General features: G+C 53.0%; 1 non-coding gene across 1 annotated transcript in view; it reads right to left on the bottom strand.

The window, feature by feature from the left end:
* Positions 1-1,674, bottom strand: part of LOC126430637 (small subunit ribosomal RNA) — a 1,909-nt gene extending 235 nt beyond the window's left edge. Inside the window, exon 1 of the ribosomal RNA XR_007577274.1 lies at positions 1-1,674. This exon is cut by the window's left edge and continues 235 nt beyond it. This is a non-coding gene — a ribosomal RNA (small subunit ribosomal RNA).
* Between the last annotated feature and the right edge of the window lie 3,326 nt (positions 1,675-5,000).

The following is a 5,000-nucleotide window of genomic DNA, read 5'->3' as shown; positions in this document are numbered from 1 at the left end:
CATGGGGAACAATTGCAAGCCCCAATCCCTAGCACGAAGGAGGTTCAGCGGGTTACCCCGACCTTTCGGCCTAGGAAGACACGCTGATTCCTTCAGTGTAGCGCGCGTGCGGCCCAGAACATCTAAGGGCATCACAGACCTGTTATTGCTCAATCTCGTGCGGCTAGAAGCCGCCTGTCCCTCTAAGAAGAAAAGTAATCGCTGACAGCACGAAGGATGTCACGCGACTAGTTAGCAGGCTAGAGTCTCGTTCGTTATCGGAATTAACCAGACAAATCGCTCCACCAACTAAGAACGGCCATGCACCACCACCCACCGAATCAAGAAAGAGCTATCAATCTGTCAATCCTTCCGGTGTCCGGGCCTGGTGAGGTTTCCCGTGTTGAGTCAAATTAAGCCGCAGGCTCCACTCCTGGTGGTGCCCTTCCGTCAATTCCTTTAAGTTTCAGCTTTGCAACCATACTTCCCCCGGAACCCAAAAGCTTTGGTTTCCCGGAGGCTGCCCGCCGAGTCATCGGAGGAACTGCGGCGGATCGCTGGCTGGCATCGTTTATGGTTAGAACTAGGGCGGTATCTGATCGCCTTCGAACCTCTAACTTTCGTTCTTGATTAATGAAAACATACTTGGCAAATGCTTTCGCTTCTGTTCGTCTTGCGACGATCCAAGAATTTCACCTCTAACGTCGCAATACGAATGCCCCCGCCTGTCCCTATTAATCATTACCTCGGGTTCCGAAAACCAACAAAATAGAACCGAGGTCCTATTCCATTATTCCATGCACACAGTATTCAGGCGGGCTTGCCTGCTTTAAGCACTCTAATTTGTTCAAAGTAAACGTGCCGGCCCACCGAGACACTCAATAAAGAGCACCCTGGTAGGATTTCAACGGGGTCCGCCTCGGGACGCACGAGCACGCACGAGGCGGTCGCACGCCTTCGGCTCGCCCCACCGGCAGGACGTCCCACGATACATGCCAGTTAAACACCGACGGGCGGTGAACCAACAGCGTGGGACACAAATCCAACTACGAGCTTTTTAACCGCAACAACTTTAATATACGCTATTGGAGCTGGAATTACCGCGGCTGCTGGCACCAGACTTGCCCTCCAATAGATACTCGTTAAAGGATTTAAAGTGTACTCATTCCGATTACGGGGCCTCGGATGAGTCCCGTATCGTTATTTTTCGTCACTACCTCCCCGTGCCGGGAGTGGGTAATTTGCGCGCCTGCTGCCTTCCTTGGATGTGGTAGCCGTTTCTCAGGCTCCCTCTCCGGAATCGAACCCTGATTCCCCGTTACCCGTTACAACCATGGTAGGCGCAGAACCTACCATCGACAGTTGATAAGGCAGACATTTGAAAGATGCGTCGCCGGTACGAGGACCGTGCGATCAGCCCTAAGTTATTCAGAGTCACCAAGGCAAACGGACCGGACGAGCCGACCGATTGGTTTTGATCTAATAAAAGCGTCCCTTCCATCTCTGGTCGGGACTCTGTTTGCATGTATTAGCTCTAGAATTACCACAGTTATCCAAGTAACGTGGGTACGATCTAAGGAACCATAACTGATTTAATGAGCCATTCGCGGTTTCACCTTAATGCGGCTTGTACTGAGACATGCATGGCTTAATCTTTGAGACAAGCATATGACTACTGGCAGGATCAACCAGGGAGCTGCGTCAACTAGAGCTGAGCAGCCGGCCGCCCGGGAGTGTGTCCCGGGGGCCCGCGCGAACACGCAAGCGTCCGCTCAATTATTCTGCAAACAGGAGGAGGCTGAGCTCCCCTGCACAACACACCTCGAAACCCTCTCAGGTCCCGGCGGCGCGCAGCGCCGTCCTAAGTACTTGGTCGGGTTCGAGAGAGGCGCAATCGCCCGGAGTTAGGCGAGTAGACGCTTTAGGTGCGACCACCCGTGCTCCCAACTGAGCTTGCCGCTGCCGACAGAGGCCCGGGAGCGTGCTGTCGTGGCATTGCCGGCGGGAGACAACACGCGCCACCTACGGTGACCGGCAGCTCCAACGCCAGCGCCACAGAAGGACAAAAGCCCTACTTGGGTGCCGAAGCGAACTCTCCCAGCACAGCGCACGCGCCAACACGTCCGCACAGCTGCGATACAAACCACCTGCGAGAACCGCTGGGGCGACCGAGCAGCAGACGGCGTCGCGGCGCCGAGCGCCGGGCGGCGGCGCATCCTCAGCGCACAAAGTCCTCAATCGGACCAGCACACTGCAGATGGCCACCGCGCTTCGCACCGGGCCCGCGAGGACCTACTTTGGCCGCAAGGCGCCGCGAGCAGGGGGCGCCGGCGCGCAGCTGCGCCGCCTGCCGCGTCCGTCGGCCGGCGCGCCTGCCACCGGCCGCCCCCACCAGCCGGCTGTAGCGCGTGCGCCCACGCACCGCGCTGCCAGCACGCCGGGCGGCCCCCCCTCACCGGCCGGGGACGGTCCCACCCAGCCACCGCCGCGTATCGCCTCACACCCAGATCCCCTTTCACGTTCGTGGGCATGGTGGGTCCCCTTTCACGTTCGTGGGCATGGTGGGTATCCCTGAAACAACCGGTTAATAGCTCGACCGATCGTCGCCAACACTGATTCACCTCTAGCGAGAACAACCGCACCACAACGGGTTACCGGTTGTTCATTTGCGTAACGTCACCAGCAAACGTACACGTCCATCGCCATTTGCAACGAGTATTGCATGCCTGTGTCAGGTGTCACAACACACTACGTCTGCCCACATAGACGCAACAACATGTGCACGCCTAGAGAACACGTGGAAGGTAGACCCCGTACGTATGCGGTGTCCATTGCGCGAACGACTGTCAGCCCGCCTCTGCAGCATGTCGCAGATGTGGAACGCGGTGCAACATGCTATCACGGTGTGTGAGAAGAGACGACTACGTCCGAATACACGCTCCACTACATCAACAGACTGCTCATGCTGATCGCCATCCAGGGCGTCCGTTCCTCCCACACGTCTGTATGGCGTACCACACTGCAATCCAGCTCTTATAGGGAGACGACACGTAGCTGCGTGCACAATATTTGGACTGTATGGTCCGCCGTTGCTAGGCGCTGTCGTCATACGGTCACATGGGCCACGATGTATCATTCAGTACATACGGAGCAATGTGCAGTACAGTTTGTGGGTTTTGCGTACATCGGCGGACAGGTGACAGGCCGTACCACAACGTAGGCTGAGTACGTCGGCATGCGAAGGGCATTGAACATGCAAACTTCTCACCGACCAGCTTGCGAAGGCAGGGGGGAAGGGGGGGGGGCATGTACGTCCTGCTGCTATCCACACTACAGTGTATAGCAGGAGCATGTGGAAAGTCAGCAACACCTGCAAGGTGTTTAACATGACGCGATACACAGGGGACCGGGCAGTGCGAGTAGCGAACTATATTGCGAGGGTTGCGGTTAGGCAACACTACACTACTTTAACGGGTTGCATAACAATTACAGAGCAGGTTCAGCGACAACGTGCGTCAGGTTAAGGCGCAATATAGTTTAGGTTACGGCGCACTTTAGGTTAGGTTAAGGCACATTATAGGTTAGGTTAAGGCACAACATGGGTTACGTTAAGGCACAACATGGGTTACGTTAAGGCACAACATGGGTTAGGTTAAGGCACAACATGGGTTAGGTTAAGGCACAACATGGGTTAGGTTAAGGCACAACATGGGTTAGGTTAAGGCACAACATGGGTTAGGTTAAGGCACAACATGGGTTAGGTTAAGGCACAACATGGGTTAGGTTAAGGCACAACATGGGTTAGGTTAAGGCACACCATGGGTTAGGTTAAGGCACACCATGGGTTAGGTTAAGGCACACCATGGGTTAGGTTAAGGCACAACATGGGTTAGGTTAAGGCACAACATGGGTTAGGTTAAGGCACAACATGGGTTAGGTTAAGGCACAACATGGGTTAGGTTAAGGCACAACATGGGTTAGGTTAAGGCACAACGTAGGTTAGGTTAAGGCACAACGTGGGTTAGGTTAAGGCACAACGTGGGTTAGGTTAAGGCACAACGTGGGTTAGGTTAAGGCACAACGTGGGTTAGGTTAAGGCACAACATGGGTTAGGTTAAGGCACAACATGGGTTAGGTTAAGGCACACCATGGGTTAGGTTAAGGCACAACATGGGTTAGGTTAAGGCACAACATGGGTTAGGTTAAGGCACAACGTAGGTTAGGTTAAGGCACAACGTGGGTTAGGTTAAGGCACAACATGGGTTAGGTTAAGGCACAACATGGGTTAGGTTAAGGCACAACATGGGTTAGGTTAAGGCACAACATGGGTTAGGTTAAGGCACAACATGGGTTAGGTTAAGGCACAACATGGGTTAGGTTAAGGCACAACATGGGTTAGGTTACGGCACAACATGGGTTACGTTACGGCACAACATGGGTTACGTTACGGCACAACATGGGTTACGTTACGGCACAACATGGGTTACGTTACGGCACAACATGGGTTACGTTACGGCACAACATGGGTTACGTTACGGCACAACATGGGTTACGTTACGGCACAAATTAGGTTAGGTTACGGCACAAATTAGGTTAGGTTAAGGCACAAATTAGGTTAGGTTAAGGCACAAATTAGGTTAGGTTAAGGCACAAATTAGGTTAGGTTAAGGCACAAATTAGGTTAGGTTAAGGCACAAATTAGGTTAGGTTAAGGCACAAATTAGGTTAGGTTAAGGCACAAATTAGGTTAGGTTAAGGCACGATATAGGTTAGGTTAAGGCACGATATAGGTTAGGTTAAGGCACGATATAGGTTAGGTTAAGGCACGATATAGGTTAGGTTAAGGCACGATATAGGTTAGGTTAAGGCACGATATAGGTTAGGTTAAGGCACGATATAGGTTAGGTTAAGGCACGATATAGGTTAGGTTAAGGCACGATATAGGTTAGGTTAAGGTACGATATAGGTTAGGTTAAGGTACGATATAGGTTAGGTTAAGGTACGATATAGGTTAGGTTAAG

The sequence above is a fragment of the Schistocerca serialis genome, unplaced genomic scaffold, assembly GCF_023864345.2.
Source record: "Schistocerca serialis cubense isolate TAMUIC-IGC-003099 unplaced genomic scaffold, iqSchSeri2.2 HiC_scaffold_1055, whole genome shotgun sequence".
In the NCBI taxonomy this organism is placed as follows: domain Eukaryota; kingdom Metazoa; phylum Arthropoda; class Insecta; order Orthoptera; family Acrididae; genus Schistocerca; species Schistocerca serialis.
The sequence above is the reverse complement of the archived record's forward strand: the minus strand, read 5'-3'. Positions and strand labels throughout refer to the sequence as shown.